Genomic DNA, 21,113 nt, shown 5'->3' with positions numbered 1-21,113 from the left:
CCTAGAAGGAACAGAATGACAACAGTAATGACAGCAAATGAGAGGTTAGGGGCATGCTGACATTGCAACTCTTTTTAATCTAACAGAAGGGTAGAAGTTTCCTACAAATCAGCTTCTCATCTAAGTGTATATGTAGCATACTTTTGTATCAGTGTGTCACTTTTAAATCTTTTTTTCCTTAAGGATTTTTTTCCCCTATTTACACTGGGTTTTCTAGCAGGGCAAAATTGCATAGCGTTGCAGTAAGAATTTGTCTTGCTTCTGATTCTTAGCATTCTCTTACGGCTGAAGAAACCCGTTTCTCTCATGCTCTCCAGGGAGTGCATGTGCTCCAGCTCCCTGACCACCTTGGCAGCCATGTACTTACTGATCACCTGCTTCACTGTCAGTGGCTTTCTTGTGCAAGAGAACTCTAAATAGGACATGGTACTTCACATGCAGTCTCACAAGTGCTGGAAACAGAAGGCAGCTTGCTTTCTTGGACCTGCTTGCTGCTGTTATAGAGGCTGGCCACTCCAAGGTCACATTGCTGACTTATGTGCCAGGGCACACAGGTCTTACTCTGTAAAGCTTTCTAACTAGTTGACTTCCAACCCATACTGTTGCATGGGGTTACGTCTGCTAAGATGAAGGACTTTGCATCTCCCTTTGTTGAACTTAAGGAGTTTTCTATCAGTCCATGTGTCCAGTCAATGTGCTACTGGCTCTCTAGCACAGCCTGTTTTTTTTCCTTTTCTTCCCCTTGCCCCTCCCTGCCATGTCTGGTAGCTTTTCCCCTGCCACTGCTTGCATCTTATCTATGCAATCGGAAACCTTTTCCTAGAGGGAATCAGACTGGGCAGACATGACTTGCCATTGGTAGACTCATGCTGGTTGTTCCAAATCACCATCATCTCCTTCATGTGCTTGGCTATGGATTTAGGGAGGATCTGCTCTAACCTCTGGGACTGAAGTCAGGCTACCCAGTTGGTAGCTCCCTGGATCCTCCTCCCTGAAGATGGGTGTGACACTTGCCTTTTTCCAGTCATCAGGAACCTCCTAATTGCTGCAACCTTTGCAATATAACAGAGAGTGGCCTTGTGGTGACACGAGCCAGCACCCTCAGCAGCACCCTGTCTGGTCCCATGGAGAGTTTTATGTGTTTGCAGGGTAAAGTACTCTGGTATTACCAGGAGATGCTAGTACATGTGATAGAATCATGGAATCATTTAGGTTGGAAAAGACCTTTAAGATCATCAGATACAACTATTAACCTAACACTACCACGTCCACCACTAAACCACGTCCCTAGGCACCACACCTACACATCTTTTAAATACCTCCAGGGATGGTGACTCAACCGCTTCCCTGGGCAGCCTGTTCCAGTGCTTGACAACCCTTACGGTGAAGAATTTTTTCCTAATATCCAATCTAAACCTCCCCTGGCACAACTTGAAGCCATTTCCTCTCATCACCGGCCACCTGACAGAAGAGACCAGCACCCCCCTTGCTACACCCCCCTTTCAGGTAGTTGTAGGGAGCGGTAAGGTCTCCCTCCCCTCAGCCTCCTTTTCTCCAGACTGAACAACCCCAGTTCCCTCAGCTGCTCCTCATAAGACTTGTGCTCCAGGCCCCTCACCAGCTTGGTTGCGCTTCTCTGGACACGCTCCAGCACCTCCATGTCTTTCTTGTAGTGAGGGGCCCAAAACTGAACACAGCACTTGAGGTGCGGCCTCACCAGTGCCGAATACAGGGTGACGACCACTTCCCTCGTCCTGCTGGCCACACTAGTTCTGGTACAGGCCAGGGTGCTACTGGTCTTGGCCACCTGGGCACACTGCTGGCTCACATTCAGCCGGCTGTCAACCAGCACCCCCAGGTCTTTCTCTGCCAGGCAGCTTTCCAGCCGCTCCTCCACAAGCCTGTAGCGCTGCATGGGGTTGCTGTGACCCAAGTGCAGGACCCGGCACTTGGCCTCGTTGAACCCCACACAATTGGCCTCAGCCCATTGATCCAGCCTGTCCAGATCTCTCTGTAGACCCTTCCTGCCCTTGAGCAGATCAACATTCCCTCCCAACTTGGTGTCATCTGCAAACTTACTGAGGGTGCTCTCGATCCCCTTGTCCAGATTGTTGCTAAAGATACTAAATGGAACTGGCCCCAGTACTGAGCCCTGGGGAACACCACTTGTGACCCACCGGCAACTGGATTTAACTCCATTCACCACCACTCTTTGGGCCCAGCCGTCCAGCCAGTTTTTTACCCAGAGAAGAGTACACCCATCCAAGCCATGAGCAGCCGTTTCTCCAGGAGAATGCTGTGGGAAACGATGTCAAAGAGTTCACTAAAGTCCAGGTAGACAACATCTACAGCCTTTCCCTCATCCACTAAGCTGGTCACCTTGTCATAGAAGGATATCAGGTTAGGCAAGCAGGACCTGCCTTTCGTGAACCCATGCTGACTGGGCCTGATCCACTGGTTGCCCTGTACGTGCCATGTGATGGTACTCAAGATGATCTGCTCCATGACCTTCCCTGGCACTGAGGTCAGGCTGACAGACCTGTAGTTCGCCAGATCCTCCTTCCAGCCCTTCTTGTAGATGGGCACCACATTTGCTGACTTTCAGACAACTGGGACCTCCCCACTTAGCCAGGGCTGCTGATACATGTCTGAAAGTGGCTTGGTGAGCACTCCTGCCAGCTCCCTCAGTACCCCTGGGTGGATCCCACCCAGCCCCATAGAGTTGTGCGTGCCTAATGGGTGTAGCCTGTTGCTAACCATTTCCCCTTGGATTACAGGGGCCTCATTCTGCTCCCTGTCAATGTCTTCCAGCTCAGGGGCTGGGCACCCTGAGAACAGTTGGTATTGTTACCAAGGTCTGATGCAGAGAAGGCACTATGTACTTCATCCTCTTCCTCATCCTTTGTCACTATGTTTCCTCGCCCCCGCGTACAATAAGGAGATTCTCCTTTTTTTGCTAAGTTATGTATAGAAACATTTTTTATTGTTTTTTTTATGGCAGTAGACAGATTAAATTCTAGTTAGGCTTTGGCAATTCTAATTTTCTCCCTGCATAACCTCACAACATCCTTGCAGTCCTCCTGAGTTGCCTGCCCCTTCTTCCAAAGGTCATAAACTCTGCTTTTTTTTGTGAGTTCCAGCCAAAGCTCTATGTTCATCCAGGCTGGTGGTCTTCCCTGCTGGCTTGTCTTTGGACACATGGAGACGGCCTGCTCCTGTGCCTTTAAGATTTCCTTCTTGAAGAATGTCCAGCCTTCCTGGACTTCTTTGCCTTTCTGGACTGTATACCAAAAGACTCTGTCAACCAGTCTCCTGAACAAGCCAAAGTCTGCCTTCCGTAAGTCCAAGGTAGCAGTTCTTGGTGACCCCCCTCCTTCATTCGCCAAGAATCGAAAACTCTTATCATTTGTGATCACTATGCCCATGACAGCCTCCAACCATCACATCACCCACAAGTCCTTCTCTGTTCACAAACAACAGGTCCAGCGGGGCACCTTCCCTAGTTGGCTAACTCACCAGCTGTGTCAGGAAGTTATCTTCCACACACTCCAGGAACCTCCTGGACTGTTTCCTCTCTGCTATTCCCAGTAGACATCTGGTAACTTGACGTCCCCCACGAGAACAAGGGCTAGTGTTTGTGAGACTTCTCCCAGCTGCTTATAGAATATATTTTCTGCTTCTTCATCCTGGTTGGGTGGTCTATAACAAACTCCCACCATGATATCTGCCTTGTTGGCCTTCTGCCTGATTCTTACCCATAAACACTCAACCCTATCATCACCATCATCAAGCTCTAGACAATTAAAATACTTCCTAACATACAGGGCTACCCCACCACCTCTGCTTTCTTGCCTGTCCCTTCTGAAGAGTTTTATAGCCATACATTGCAGCACTCCAGTTGTGCATGTCATCCCACTATGTTTCTGTGATGGCAACTATATCATGGTTTTCCTGCTGCACGATGGCTTCCAGCTCCTTCTGTTTGTTGCCCATGTGGCATGCATTGGTGTAGATGCACTTCAGCTGGTTTATTGATCCCACCACCTTTTTGAGGCAACAAGCCCTTATTCTTACCTGACCATTCTCAGGTGCTTCCATGGTTTCTAACACATCAGTAACCCTTGTGTCTTTGCTGCCACATGGATCTCCATCCCCTACCTTCACTGAGATCGCAGACCTAAGGACCTCGCTAGCACACCATCCCTCAAACATTGGTGTGCCACCCCCAGGCTTATCTCTAGCGAGCCTGGTTTTGTCCCTTTCCCCCTTCAAATCTAGTTTAAAGCACTTTCAATGAGCCCCGCTAACTCCTGTGCAAAGATTGTCTTCCCCCTTTGAGACAGGTGTACCCCATCTGTCACCAGCAGGCCTGGTATTGTGTAGACCAACCCATGATCAAAACCCCCAAAATTCTGCTGGTGACACCAGGCTTAGAGCCAGGTATTGATCTGCTGGCTCTTCTTGTTTCTTCCCTCATCATTCCCTGCAACTGGAAGGATAGAGGAGAACACTGCTTGTGCTGCTGATCCCTTAACCAGTTGTCCGAAGGCCCTGAAGTCTCCCTTGATTGCCCTTGGACTTCTTGTTGCAATTTAATTGCTGCCTACTGGAAAAATCAATAATGGATAATAATCTGAGGGCTGTACCAGGGTCAGAAGTTTTCTCTTCACATCATTAACCCAGGCCCCAGGGAGGCAGCAGACTTCCCTAAGAAGCAGGTCTGGTCTGCATATTGGGCCTTCTATTCCCTTCAGAAGGGAGTCTCCTATGACAATGACCTGTCTTTTTTTCTTTATGGAAGCGGTTTTAAGGCAGGGTGTAGGCTGACTTAATCTTGGCAACACCTCCAAGCTGGATGGACCATCTCAGTAAGAAAGACATTCGGATTCTGTAAAGTACCATTTAAAATGCTAGTTATTAGAGCTAACGCTTTTGGATAAAGGCAAGGCCACAGAGGTGGCATAATCTCTGGTACCAAGTGGGAGCAGCCCATCGGCTCCTCCAGCACTATGCACTGCCTGGGCTTGTCCTGCAGTCAAGGGATTTGTGCAGTGCATTGCAGCCTGAAGTCGACACTGGGCGTGCACAGCGCAGGCCTGCACCTGCTCAGGTTAAGCGTGGTGTGGGTCACTGACGTCTCCATGTGTAATGGTCTTCTGGTCAGGATCACTGCACTCCCTGTCCCATCCCCTGTCATGGGTTGGGGAGATCCTGTTAGTAGGCTTAGGGAAATGGGAGGCCAGGAAGAAGACCTTAACCAGTGAAAACCAAGGCCAAAAAAAGCATTGAGCGCTTTAAGCCTTTCCCTTGTCCTTTGTCAGTAGGTCCCCTCTCTCACTGAACAGTGAGCCCCATTTTCCTCAGTCTTCCTTCCGCTCCTGATGCACTTACAAAAGCCCTGTTTGTTGCCCTCGTCCCTATGTGCTTGACCAGTGTTTCTATATTCTTCCTGAAATTCCCTCCATGTACTTCCTTTTTCACGTCTGTGTTCAGTCAGGGGTTGCCTGCCCATCCATGCTGGCGTCTTGCCACAACAGCTTGGTTTTCTGCACTGTCCAGTGTTCGTGTGTTTCTGGGCCTTTCTCCCTACCTGGGCAGTCTCTAGTTGGATCCAAGTAGATCCCTAAATAAGCCGCAGTCAGATCTCCTGAAGCTCAGAGATGTGTTATTTAACTTCCTCACTTCTCTGACCATTTAAAACAACACAATGTCATGATCACTGCAGCCAGGACCACCCTTAACATTTCCATCTTTAGGTCTTTCATGTTTATGAGCGGCAGGTCCTGTAGAGCTTTTCCTGTCATCCACTCATGGATCACCTACTTCTTTTGGTATCTGGATTGCCTATGTAAGCTCTAAATTATTTAGGAGAAGGACTGTGTCATAGGTTTCATATTGTAATACAAGTCACAGTTAACACTGGTTTTACTATATTGGCAGCGTGGATGGTAGAAGAACATAACTTGTTTGACGGGACAATGCTACTTAAAAAGCAACAGCAAGATAACAGCCTATTTTGTGGCAGATGAAAATCTAATCTTTAGACTATTTTCAAGAACAAAACTGTAATTGATTTCAACAAAGTACCATTAATATGAAAAAGGGCAAATTGCAGGCTTCCTGAATACCATCTGTATCGGTAATACAGCATGAACCAGTGTCCTGGGTTCAGCTGGGACAGAGTTAATTTTTACAGGAACCTGGGAGGTGGGGGCATAGCCGGGGCAGCTGACCTGGACTAGCCAAGTCGCTATTCCATACCATGTGCCATCATGCTCAGCATATAAATGGGGAGCGGGCCGGGGAGACCTCTGGGCTTTCGGTGGGGGAAGTGGCAGAGCGTTGGGCTCCGGGTGGTGAGCAGTTGCACTGTGCATCACTCCTTTTGTATACTCTTTCATTAGTGCCGTTGTTGTTGTTGTAATTTTTTTTGTGTGTGTTGTCCCAGTAAACTGCCTTTATCTCAACCCTCGAGGTTCCAGGTTTTTTTCCTTTTCTCTCCTCCGTCTCCCCCTTATCCCACCGGAGGGGGACGGGAGGAGTGAGTGAGCGAGCGGCTGCGTGGTCCTTTGTTACCGGCCGGGCTGAAACCACGACAACCAGAAAGGGGAACTGAGTTGGATGAACTGAGAGAGAGAGAGATTCATAGAAGGAGTTACAGATTAGAGGCCTTTCAGGATGAAGGTATTTCCCTGTTTACTGAGGGAGCTCTCACAATGTCATTGCAGCAAAGAAAAAGAATTTTGCCTCAAATCTGTGGGTACTCAAAGAGCAGTAGGAATTTCAATCCAAGTGGCTGAAAACATCTAATTTTCAGCTCTGTTAAGCACCTTATCTGTAAGCGGAGGTGGGAGCTGGGAGACATTCAGTACTTAATGCTTCTTACTAGCTAAATGAGCATCTCCCTGCCCAGCGATTTAGTCTTTTTAGAAGCACTTAAATCCTTGCACAGACTGCATGGAGAGCCTATACAGTTAACTTGGCTGGTATGGACCACCCTGACATGTTAAGCAACTTCTTTGTGTTTGCATCCTTGGTAGTTTTGAATTTTGTCCTTGGATAAGAATAGCCTTTGCTATAGGGGACACCCCCCCCCCCCCCCCCCAGGTTATTATTTCTGCATAAAGGGTCAAGGGCTTTCTTTAATGATGTTGATAATTACAGGACAAGTATGAGGCAATGGTAGCATTAACTGCAGCAGATGATGGTCTGATCTCACTGTTGAAGTACTGGCAGAATCACAACCTTTGCAAAGCATTCTTTTGGATTAAAAAAAATCTTAAAATGCTAAGGTGAAAATATGCATAAGTTCAAAGACTCTGTGATGGAAAAGAGTATGATTTATGATAATTAAGAGGAAATATTTTATTCCACTAACAGCATTTAGGAAATAAATGTAGTTAAAAGCTAAATATTCACAACTGACTATTCTGCATTTAGGACAATTTCTTTTAATATTTACAATTACAAGACAATAATCATTTAACAGATGTGTACTATATATAAAATATTGGCAAGCATTATTGCTACTAAACCACAAATCTGACATTTATTGTAAAGAAAAACAGACTTAACAGCCCCAGCGCTGCTGGCTACCTAAGCACATGCCTAGGTAATTTACCCCCTGGTACCAACTATTAGTGTAATTGCCCTCAAGCAGTTTCTCCAAACTAGAAAATGCCGTTAAATAGGAAGTGTAAATAAGGATCTACTTGCACTTTAAAACATTAAAATATTCATTTAACAGATACATTTTTGTGAAAACGCATGTGTATTGCCTGGAAAATTTTACTTGCAAATCGGTTACTCAAATGCAAACATTGATGAAAAATACCCTTGAGCTGCCAAGACTATGCTGCCAAGCATGTGTGCAGCAAGGGCATATATAAAATAAATGTTGTACCATTTTAAAATGTATGTTAAGGTATGCAAGGACACTGAAATAAGTTTTACTTTTTGTTTCACACGTGGTCAGATACAAAGCTGACAGGCATCAGCTGTTAAATACTGTAATATGATCACATTTGATAGTGCAGGCAAAGCCAAAACAGGAGAAAAGCAGATGTATTACCTATAGGGTGTGTTGCTATTCATAAAGGGATATGATGTTGATGCTACGTTATGTTTTTAATAACTACATTAGCTTTTATTTATGACTTTATTTTCTAACACTAATGTTGTAGAACATGGGTTATAATATTTTTAAATGTAAAATAAGAGAGAACGGTGTGAAATAATCCCCTGTCTCCAGCAAAATACTATATCTACTGTCTCTAGTATTGGTGATGGTAGCTGACTAATCATGAGACAAAAAAAAAAAAAAAAGTCAGGTTTTCTTCTGTCAGGTAATACCAGTTAGGTGGTATTCTTTTCCCAGCTGCATTTAAAACTTCTGATTTAATGATCATCCTTCAATTTCTGCTATTCAAAAAACAGAACTGGGAATTAGTTTGATCTAATGATATCTTCATAGTGGCCTTCATAACAATCAGTAAATTAGGCCCTGGGTACATGTGCAAAAATTAAAAAGTGAAATAACTGTGAATACTCACCGCTAAGTGCTATTTATCCATATGTAAGTAGAGTTAAGCAGTGTGCACTGAGAGAAGTAAATGTACAAAATGCAGTGTGGCTATGTATTTATCCATTTTTAATATATTTTTCTAGTAGCAATTTATTCTTAGGACACAAAATTGATACGCTTCAACAGTATACTATATATTGATGGAGCTCTTACAAAACCACTGTCTTGTGGATAGGAGTTACGTATTACAGCCTCTGTTGCCACTTGTTTGTAGAGGGAAGCTTTTTTTAAAAAAATTTTTTTCAGCTGCAGGTATCTGAAAATGTGTGCAAAGAAAAAATATTAATGCTTTGATAATCTTAACAAACTGATTTAGATGTGCAGTTCAGCATTATTTTTTAAGATTCATTATTTTGTGAAATGAATAATTTTGAATCTAAAAAATCAAAATTATGTCTTCAGTGTAATTTACCACTTTAGATCTTTCTGAGAAATACATTGTTTGTTCATATTATATTATACCAAGGATTTAAAAGTTTAAGTAAGATGTTCTGTGGTGGAAATAAGCAAACCAAATTTTTATCACAATGAAGGCATGTTTTAGTATTTTGTCAGCTAAGATTTTGTGTTGGTCTGATACTGGGTAATTGTGTGTCTGCATTTCTGACTTCATTTTGGGAGTGTAAGAGATTGTTAGAGGAGAAGAATTTGTTAGTGGAAAAGGAAGGGGTAGTTGATGAGAAAGGTATCTTAAAAGAAGTGTATTCTAGCAAGATGTTTCCTTAAGTAGAGAAAAAAAAGTAAAAGATTAAATAAAACAACATTAAAAAAACAAGCATAATTTGCTGGTTTTAATTTAATTCAGTTTCTGTAGAAAAATATATTTAAACTAAGGTTGCTGTTCTAGGCAAGGAAGCAATGTTATTAACACATACAGTGTATTTGATGTTGCACTAGTGGTCTGCACAGAGCAATCAGTAGCAAAATTTTCATTGGGCCCTCTCATAGCACAGCTCATCTACAAGAAGCACTCCTTAATACACACAAAAATTAATTTCCCATAGTACTTAAAAACTTTGTGTGTCATGCTTAAGGCTACTGTGGGTTTTTTGACAGTACTGTCTCATCCTGCATATTGTTGGAAGCAAAACTTTTATGTTTGTTCGATGGAAGAAGTCTACAAATGATTCAGATGTCTGGGGTAACCTGATGCCTTTCAGGCACAGAAAGTGAATTTGTGTGGTTTTTATGGCAGACAGGTTCAGTGCAACTACATTACTTGTGATACAATTGACACAGACATTGTTGGACATTGTGTTATTGGTATAAAGATGCTTAAACTGGTAGAATTTGTGCCAGTTTGCAGAAGGTGTGTAATAACCCCAGTTAATAAAATACTGTCCATATTGTGCCTTAAGATTTAGGTGGAATTTGGCTGACTGAAAAAATTAAGGAACTGATTATTTTGTATGGTAGCTTTGCATTTGGTTTAGATCTATACCAACCAGCTTGGCCATTAAAAGAATCTATGAGACCTTTCCTGCCCCTGTTTTCATGCTTGCACACCATCTTCTTTGTGCTGGTTTAAAAACTATGAAAAACATCACCATAATGCTGCTGAGTTAAAAATTCTCTTTAGTTGCTGGGTTGGGTTTTAGCCTGAATCAGTTCCCTGAGGTACAAAGGAGGAAATGATGCAGGAATGGAAAGAAGCAGGGGGAGGGTCATGGAGAGCTGCATATGCTAGTTTTACGCATGTGAAACCCCAGGCACAGCTGCAATTCTGCTGATGGATAGCAACAGGCCTCCTTTGGAACCAGCAGGAGGAAAACAGGATGAAAATACAGGAAGAGGCCAGGTAAAGAACAGAAGGGAAGGAAGCTAAGAAGTTGAGCTCTGAATGTCACAATGAGAAAAAGCTTACTGTATCCTCTGTTTTCTTCCATGAATCAAACAATGGCTTTGTTAGGACCAGTAAAGAATAATAAACAGTGGAGGAGGGAAAAAACAGAAATTCAAAGCTGTCCAGAACATTGAAAAAGAGTAAGTGATTGCAGAAAGCCCAATTCAACTGCAGGAGACGCTAAAATTGAAAAATGTATGTATTTATACTGACTAAAGATATCAGTGAAGATATTGCAAAATAATTGGAAGAAATTGCTTGATTTGAGAGGCTTTAGTATCTACACTGTGTTTCCTCTTGGAATTTTCCTAGTCAAAATAAAAAGGAAGGCACAGCGAATCATTATTTTCTCATAGGTATTTCATTAAACTTTAATTTCTTTTGTCTGGAAGTGTTAAAATATAAACTGTACTTCTGTGAATGAGTGCACAAATAATGTCTGCATAATGATAATGTCTTTATCTCTCTGAGAGGCAGTAACATATTATTGTTTTCTTTAAACAGTTTTGGAAAATGGTAGTAACTTCATTTTTCACAGCAGAATTTGGAAAGGTATGCAATGCAGGTATTACTCAAGCAAAAGGAATTGTAGGTTTAGAATTTTTTTTCCGAAGAAAACAAGTAGTGTGTCTCAGCATATTTTGAACCCAATTCTACCCCATCCTGTTGACATGCTGCACTAAATTCAACGCAGTGAATACAAGGCCAGTTGTAGCAGTTTTCCCATCTCTCCATTGGTTAGGAGTATAGCTTTCTTCTAGGCAGTAATATCCCAATTCCTGTAAGTTGCGTAAGTAAAGAACAAACTGGTTTTATTTGGTTGGCTCTTAAAGTCATTACAAGACAGACAATAATGCTGATTTTGTAGCATTATTTACAACTGTGAAGGGCAGGGGTGGGGGGAAGGATGCTCAATGCTGAATTTTCCCCTGATGCTTTTTAAATGATGCATTTATCTGTTCTTTATTTCTCTAAGTATCTTCTCCAGCTGTGCAGTTATAATTCAGCAGTATCATGTACTGTCACTTTTGCATTAGTAAATACTTAGGACCTGCTGAGCAATTATGAAATAACCTCATAATGAAATGCAGTAAAGGGTTCTAATTAAATTTTAAAGTTGCTTAACAACTATTCTACTTTAAATGAGAATTTTCCAACCATGTGCCCTAATGAGTTCTCAGAATACATTACTAAAAATATATAAATTATATGGTAAGCATGAAATACGGTTTTGCGCACCTCCAGTGTGTAGAAAACCATTTGTAAACAACATAAACTCATACACAAGAATTCAAATATTAACTTATGTTGGAATAGTAGGGCAACTACATGAAATTTTTAATATTTTTTTTCTATAAACAAAAATACAGGAAGCCTGTAAAGGTTGACATCAACAGCCCATGTAATTCAGTATTTTATCCCTGAAAATGTCTCGTACTGGTTGCAGAGGGTAGCATGGAAAGCATATAGTGCTACCTTCCTGATTCTTTTTCAGCAGTCTTGGGCTCTTGGACCCCCTCAGCCAGCGGTTTTGCCTTTGCACATAATAGTCCCTAGTTGAAGTCAAGAAAATGCAATAACTGGACTACACCTATACCAGAAGGTTTGGTGAATATAAAATGTTGGCTAAAAATGTGATTCTTGTATACCATCTCTGATTCAGGGACTACAAAACTTACATTCAAAGAACAAATATTTTGTCAATATAAGATGATTCCTAGTTTGCTGACATTGCTATCCCTTTCTGTTGCAACACAGACCTTATTCAGGATAATGTGTTTTGAAAAATCTGGTATGCTCACAGTCACTAACAGAAGTACAGTTAGTGCCATAATCCCCATATCAGTAGTATTTCATAAACTGTAAAAACAACCCCCCAAAAACCAAAGAACAACCAAAAGCCTCCACACAAGTTAATCTGTCTAAGCATGAAAACCAGCTAATTTAAAACACTAACTGAACATTTATAAGTAGCATTTGATTAGTGATCGTAATATGAATTAATAATTGTTTGGAATTCATAGCAATGCTACATGAAATGGTAATAATAGTATTACTTTGAAAGACCTTTTTGACAACCGTTAACTTCAGTAAGGGTAGATAGAACCATTCTAAGGAAAATCTTCATTAGGTTAGAGAAATAAATATACAGAAGTAGATATATTGCTAAGAAAAAGTATCACAATCACAGAGAAGCCTTACCAATAATTTAATGCTACCTTCCTGTTTCTCACTTTCCTGTTGTGTATACTGCTTATGCTTTTTTTCTCCTGTTCTTTATGTTTTGTTTTCTTCAAATACAATTCATTAGGATTTATACTATTTTTTTAATTACATATTTATTAAGTGTCTAATATTTTTGGTCCTGCTCTCATTTGGACCTTCTAAGTAAGTATATCACAGTACAAAACATAAAGCAACTTTTTACTAAGAATCACAGAATCATGGAATCATTTAGGTTGGAAAAGACCTTTAAGATCATCAGATACAACCATTAACCTAACACTACCATGTCCACCACTAAACCACGTCCCTAGGCACCACACCTACACATCTTTTAAATACCTCCAGGGATGGTGACTCAACCGCTTCCCTGGGCAGCCTGTTCCAGTGCTTGACAACCCTTACGGTGAAGAATTTTTTCCTAATATCCAATCTAAACCTCCCCTGGCACAACTTGAAGCCATTTCCTCTCATCACCGGCCACCTGACAGAAGAGACCAGCACCCCCCTTGCTACACCCCCCTTTCAGGTAGTTGTAGGGAGCGGTAAGGTCTCCCTCCCCTCAGCCTCCTTTTCTCCAGACTGAACAACCCCAGTTCCCTCAGCTGCTCCTCATAAGACTTGTGCTCCAGGCCCCTCACCAGCTTGGTTGCGCTTCTCTGGACACGCTCCAGCACCTCCATGTCTTTCTTGTAGTGAGGGGCCCAAAACTGAACACAGCACTTGAGGTGCGGCCTCACCAGTGCCGAATACAGGGTGACGACCACTTCCCTCGTCCTGCTGGCCACACTAGTTCTGGTACAGGCCAGGGTGCTACTGGTCTTGGCCACCTGGGCACACTGCTGGCTCACATTCAGCCGGCTGTCAACCAGCACCCCCAGGTCTTTCTCTGCCAGGCAGCTTTCCAGCCGCTCCTCCACAAGCCTGTAGCGCTGCATGGGGTTGCTGTGACCCAAGTGCAGGACCCGGCACTTGGCCTCGTTGAACCCCACACAATTGGCCTCAGCCCATTGATCCAGCCTGTCCAGATCTCTCTGTAGACCCTTCCTGCCCTTGAGCAGATCAACATTCCCTCCCAACTTGGTGTCATCTGCAAACTTACTGAGGGTGCTCTCGATCCCCTTGTCCAGATTGTTGCTAAAGATACTAAATGGAACTGGCCCCAGTACTGAGCCCTGGGGAACACCACTTGTGACCCACCGGCAACTGGATTTAACTCCATTCACCACCACTCTTTGGGCCCAGCCGTCCAGCCAGTTTTTTACCCAGAGAAGAGTACACCCATCCAAGCCATGAGCAGCCGTTTCTCCAGGAGAATGCTGTGGGAAACGATGTCAAAGAGTTCACTAAAGTCCAGGTAGACAACATCTACAGCCTTTCCCTCATCCACTAAGCTGGTCACCTTGTCATAGAAGGATATCAGGTTAGGCAAGCAGGACCTGCCTTTCGTGAACCCATGCTGACTGGGCCTGATCCACTGGTTGCCCTGTACGTGCCATGTGATGGTACTCAAGATGATCTGCTCCATGACCTTCCCTGGCACTGAGGTCAGGCTGACAGGCCTGTAGTTCGCCAGATCCTCCTTCCAGCCCTTCTTGTAGATGGGCACCACATTTGCTGACTTTCAGACAACTGGGACCTCCTCACTTAGCCAGGGCTGCTGATACATGTCTGAAAGTGGCTTGGTGAGCACTCCTGCCAGCTCCCTCAGTACCCCTGGGTGGATCCCACCCAGCCCCATAGAGTTGTGCGTGCCTAATGGGTGTAGCCTGTTGCTAACCATTTCCCCTTGGATTACAGGGGCCTCATTCTGCTCCCTGTCAGTGTCTTCCAGCTCAGCGGCTGGGTACCCAAGGCAACTTATTGCTGCCTCCAAATTCTGCCCTTTCAGATACAGTACATAAGTAGAATAAATTCTTTGGCCAGAAAAAGCTGGTTTTCTACCCTTTGGTTTACAATCCTGAAGACAATTGAGGCTGCTAATTTCACAAGATGGAGATTATCAGAATGAGGGACTTTTCCATCGTGTTCCGTCCTTGTTCCAGGCTTTTGAGTGATGGATAAAAAGACAATGGGAACACAATAGTGGGAGCAGAGTAGGGATTTCTGCTCCAAGAAGCATGAGACTGGCATAATTTATTTTTTATTTTACATCTCAAAAATATTAAGACTTTTTTGTTTACTTCCTGATATTTGAGCCTGAGGATGCATACTCTCAAACTGTTGTTTCACTGTATTATACCCCCTACATTTGTAGATACTCTATTAAGAGTAGGTTCTCTGGTGGTAACCACTTTGCCCACACAAGCCCTCCCTTTGGAGGCTTTCTGTTTTAACTGTACTGCACATTGTTTGGTGCCTCTCAAAACAGAAGTGACTGAAGAGGATTTTACCTGTAACCGCAGTCACTGGCTGCCAGTGGCACTCTGGCACTTAGCACACCAGCTAAGAGGAGAGGAGTTTTTCCTGCCCTGCAGACCTCAACGTCTGTGAGAGAGGAAGGGGAAAACGCAGCAGAGAGGACTGAGTTTTTATACGACAGAAAGTAAGGAAAAGGCAGAGGCTGGAGGAAGCAAAAGCATGAAAGATGCAGAAAATCATATTTTCGTAAAGGGTTGTCCAGGGGCAGAGGACAGTCCTGAGTTTCTGAATACCTGGACAGAAGAACAGGAAGCAAAAACTGGAGATACATGTAAGAGAGAGGCAAGGATCAGGTAGATAGAGAAAAAGGAAAATTGTGTATGTGAAGGCATGCAGAGGCAAAGGGGCAGGACAGCTATAGTGAGAAACTTGAATAGATGTGGGAAAAGGTCTGAGCATGAACTAACTGTAAGATGATGGTAGGTTGGCAGAAGCTGAAAATTGGGACACTGGAAGCTTGCAGAGCCGGAAAAAAAAAAGAAGCTTGACGGTATGACAGAAAGGGACAGGCAGCCACGTTGGGGATATAGTGTCTATGATCATAGAGATAAGAGAGATGGGATCGTATGCACTAGTATTTCTAAAACATTCTTCAAGTCACTGCCAAAATTGTATGGTTTTTTCTGTCATCCTCTTCTCAGAAATTACTTAACCATATCTGCTAAAATTTCTGTGAGTTAAGCCTGAGCCAGGAATCTAGGATGATGATTGGATGTTTTAAGTATGATTCAAAACAACCTTGGCAAATTGGATATGCAGTTTAAAAACAACCGACAATGGAATTCAGTCAGAACAAGTACAAGGTATTATTCTTCAGGAGAAGCAACAGACTGCTCAAATTAAGTATGGACACTAACTGGTTAGGCAGCAGCTCTTCAGGGAGTTATGGGCTGTAGTGGACCACAGAGCGTGTCAGCCTCAGCCTCTTGTGACTATGAAAATGACAAGTGTTGAACAAGGGAATATGAAAAGGTTTAAAATGTGAAAGACACATGCGGTAGGTCAACCATGGTGAGCAGCTGAGCCTCATGCAACTACTCACTCCCTCCCCACCACTGGGATGGGGCAGAGAATCGAAGGGTAAAAGAAAAAAACTGAGGTTGAGATGACATCTTAGCAGATAAAGCAAAAACTGTGCAAGCAAAGCAAAATAATGCATTCCTTCACTGCTTCCCATTGGCAGGCAGGTGTTCAGCCATCTCTGGGACAGCAAGGCTCCATCATGTATAACAGTTACTTGTGAAGATAGATGTTGTAATGCCAGACTTCCCCCTTCCTCCTTCTTTCCCCCAACATTTACTGCTGAGCACTACACCGTGTGGCATGGGATATTCTCCTGGTCAGTTGGGGTCAGCTGTCCTGGCTGCATCCCCTCCCAAACTGTTGTGCACCCCCAGTCTGCATGCTGGTGGGGCAGCGTGAAAAACAGAGAAGACCCTGATGCTGCTCAGCAACTGCTCAGCAATAACTAAAACATCCTCGTGTTATCTGCACTGGTTTGGTCACAGATCCAAGACATAGGACCATATGAGGGGCTATGACGAATATTAACTGCATCCCAGCCAAAACCAGCACAATGCATGAAGTAATTCACTGGTCAGTACTGCTAAGTCTGTGCAGGTTGACCCCCTGCAGAATGAGGAACTATGCTTCAGGGAAGACATGAACCAAACAGGAAAAATCCAGAGAAGCAGCAAGAATGATCCTTAAGTGGAGAAAACATGTGTGGTGAGGATGGGTTGAAAGAAATCGGGTTGTTTACCTGAAATAAAGTTGGAGGGAGGAATGGCGAAACATGAGAGTCTTCAAATACGCATAAGATTTTTACATAAGATTATTACACACCAAAAGAAATTAATCTGTTCTCTGTGTCTGCAGTAGGACAAGAAGTAACAGGCTTAAATTGCTGCAGAAAAGATTCAAATTAGACAGGAGGAAAATATTCTTAAGGGTACTGTCTGCAGAGACCTCAAATAAATCTATAATGAACCTGGGGAGGTGGTGGGCTCCATGGCCAGGAGGCCTCTACGAACAGGTTAGACTAGATCAGTTGGGAAAGCTTTGAATATGGCTATGTGGTTTGGAGCTGCAAAATAAAGGTATATCCCTTCAAATGTATTTTCCTATGACTGTAAAATTACAAGGAGCTGTAAAGATTTTGGGGATTAAAATACAGAGTGCCTTTCTGTTGAAGAGTACCAATGCTTGAGATATTCCTAAAGCTGTTCCAGGGGTGGATGCAGTTATACCTAGAAAAAGTGGGCTTAGCTAAAAGGCTTGGTTTTATCCTAACAAAAGTGGACTGTGATCTACAAATATGCCATCTTTGCTCATCTACAGCTGTATACTTTCTGCATCTACCACTTAGAATCATCAATGCAGTTTTGCCAGTGGAGTCCTATTTATGCTAGGGACTTCTGCTGGCACAACTCCTGTCACTTAGCTATCATATCGCTTCACATATATCAGGCATCTCTGATATAAACTGGGCTTTAGCAGGCATCTCTGATATAAACTGGGCTTATTTAGCAAGAAAAGGTAACAGAAGTTATGGTCACTGTAGCAGAAAGGGAAACTTTTGTGATATCCAGAACTGAATCCACAAAGAAGCTAACCGCTGGTGACTACCTCCAGTACTAGAAAACTAAAGCTTTTCCAGTTTTCAAAATCACAATCTGATTTTAAAATACTATATATCTTGTTTTGCAAAAGTTGTTAATTTACTAAATTGTTTTAAAAACTCAGTAGGCAAAATGCTTATATTATCCACACTGTGCAAGTCTGAAATCTCACTTATCAGAACTCCTTTTGCACCTTGAAAGCAAAGTTTGTTCTTGCTTAAGATTTTTACATTGATGTTAAGTAAATATGCTTGCCTGCTTCCTTTCCCAGTTTTACTGATATAAATCAGTTTTAAGCCTAACAAAGACAGTGAAATTATGCTGCTACAACAGAGTTTAAAAAAAAATCAGTAAATATTTTAGGACAGATCTTTCCCTGCTCAATAACAAACATTTGCTAGAAAGGGTCTCAGGAAAGAGCAAAAGAGAAGGGCCTTCAGAAGGTATTCACAGGCAGAAAATTATACTCATCTTGTCCAGATCCCACTTCGGTATTACATGGTGGATCTGAACCTGCAGCTGTGCTTCTAGGTATCTTGTAGATGCTGGCTGTAACAGCCTTTGCTAATTCAGTTTGTGCCTTTGAAATAGGACCCCACAGCCCATTTTTCACTTGTTCCTTGGTTTCCCTGGAATAGGTTATGACCTGTATACAGTTTGGAGAAGTCATATTCTTTTGAAGATCAAGTTACTTAGCTCATTTTATCTAAATCTTCAGTAAACCCCATATCTGTACTGGGATTACCAGCGCACGCAGCAGGGCGACCATAACTACTGACTTTTTTCCCAAGATGCTAATTATTTTAAAAGCATTTGGCCTTGTCTTTATCAGTATGTGCAACATGTTTATCAAAATGTGCCATTGTATAAAAATATATTTACTAACTCCTTTCTTTTTCCCAAACATCCCAATCAGGTCATTGTGAGGCCTTTTTTAAAACCCCAGGTGCTGCTGAAAACTAGTAAATCCTACAACACAAATTTATCCATGCTAGCCTTGTTGTTCTGGCATCTAAATAATTGTCGTGGTTTAACCCCAGCCAGCAACTAGGCACCACACAGCTGCTCACTCACTTCCTCCCCACCCAGTGGGATGGGGGAGAATTGGAAAAAAGTAAAACTCATTAGTTGAGATAAAGATAGTTTAATAGGACACAAAGGAAGAAAATATAATAATGATAATAATAATAATAACAACAACAACAATAATAAAAGAATTGGAATGTACAACACAAGTGATGCACAATGCAATTACTCGCCAACCAATGCCTAGTTAGTTCCCAAACTAATCCCCAGCCAAATCCCCCCCCAGTTTATATACATCATCTCACATGGTATGGAATATTCCTTTGGCCAGTTTGGGTCAGCTGCCCTGGCTTTGTCCCATCCAGCCTTCTTGCTGGCTGGGTATGAGAAACTGAAAATCCTTGACTTAGTGTATACTTAGCAACAGCTAAAAACATCAGTGGGTTATCAATATTATTCTCATACTAAATCCAAAATATTCCACTTTACTAACTACTAGAAAGAAAATTAACTCTAGCCCAGTCAAAACCAGGACAATAATACATGCAAATCAGTATTTAGACAAGTAGCAGATACTTAATATTTGTTTTTAATTACTGCAGTTAATGTTGTTAATAGAGATTTCAGGAAGTGGCAGGTTTCTCTAATTACGTTTTAAAGCAGAGAATTAAGCAATGAGAATGTTGTTAGTTGTATTAACATGTTACAAGTATTGCTGCTGTTGATAAAAAAAATATGCTGGCATTTCCAGTTCTTCTTTCTCTGTACAGATCTTTTGTATCCTGCTGTAACGGCTTTTCAGATTTTGAGGGCCTCTTTGTGTGTAATGCAGAATTAAAGCAGTTATTTCTGAATCATTCCTTTAATTTAGTCTTGCTATAACATAGAAAATATTTTGTGGTACAGTGTCACAACACCTCGCACTTCTTTAATATATTTCATCCGAAGATCAGAAAACACTGTATAAAAGTATTTCAGTCTATTAGGAAACTCTGTATAACATGACACTGTCAATGATGATGTTTGCTTTTATTCTGAAATAATAAAGAATAGTTTCTTCAAACATGTGCCTTTTCTTTCTAAGTATTTATGAAAATAACTTTTAAATCATGTTTGTATGTCAATAAAGAAATTTAGAAGCATTGCACAGAACCACCTTCTGCTTCCAGGGTTGTTTTTACTTTCATTATTCTTTTTAATGCAGTTCCAGCAATTAATAGAAATGGTCCTTAGAGGAGACACCTGAACATAAAGCTAATTATTCTGTGTGCTCTGACTTGCTATAATGGGCGGAGCTAAGGATATGCCTTTTTTCTCTCCAGCAACAATATATTATCTATTTTCATGTGAACAGTACTAAAAAAACCAAACCATCATATCTTGATTTAAATAGGAGTCTATCCATTTCCTGTTAAAAAAACCACAAACAATTCTTAAAATAAATTTTGCAATAGCTGTGACAACCACAGAGTAAGTACTCAAAAGAGAATAGTCACTAGATTCTTGTGCCAGAGGAAATAGAGGAAATGTTCTTTTCTGTTTCTGAAGATGGGAATTTATTAGACCTTTCAGCAAATAATTTGGTTTTACAATACATTACCAGGAATTAGTGAGATTGGTTATGTCCCTAATTATATTTTTTTTTAAAGTGTCCTTAGTCTACTTTGAAAAATTTTGAAGTGGACCTTTATTATGGTTACAAAATTGTATAAAAGAGCATTGCACTCTTAAAATTAGGGTCACAGGTGGAATGTAGCAAGGCTAATATGAAAGGTAATGGAAAAAATCTACTACTTGTGTTCACTACTTAAATGACATGATTGGGTAAATGGATTTCTCTGCTTTCTAGGAGTGTGCTTCTACATTAGTCTAGCAGCAATTAGAAAGAAGAGGTTGCTCTGCAAATTGGCTCCGTGAACCATGTAGTTCATCTTTTTTATTCTGTAAAACATAAAAAATTGCTCCTAATCAATCCACTTCAACTTTCAGTCTAAAAATTATTTATCATCCCTTTCAGCATAGAGCACTTCTAAAATGTTTTCCTGAAATTAACTAAAAGGAGGTAGTATTTGTGTCAGTGAGCAGATTATAGTTATGTGAGGTAAACCTTACTGTGGTAGCAACAAAGAGACTACATTATTACCGAAGAGTTCTTAACAAATTGATTAATGCTTTTAGAATAATTAGTCCACATTTCAGATGTAATAGTGGTCTCATTTAATAAATAAATGATGCTTGATGAAATAATACTGAAATAGCTCATTTTTTTAAAAAGAAAAGAAATTATTTTGAACTTTCCTTGTTGACAGATAGCAAGTCAGTTACTAGATACAGGTTCTTTTCAGCTTTTGTCTTCTCTGAGACCTACAGTGTGACTTCTGCTTTCGTGGACAGT

The sequence above is a fragment of the Accipiter gentilis genome, chromosome Z (genome assembly GCF_929443795.1).
Source record: "Accipiter gentilis chromosome Z, bAccGen1.1, whole genome shotgun sequence".
In the NCBI taxonomy this organism is placed as follows: Eukaryota; Metazoa; Chordata; class Aves; order Accipitriformes; family Accipitridae; genus Astur; species Astur gentilis.
Note: the sequence above shows the minus strand (reverse complement) of the source record.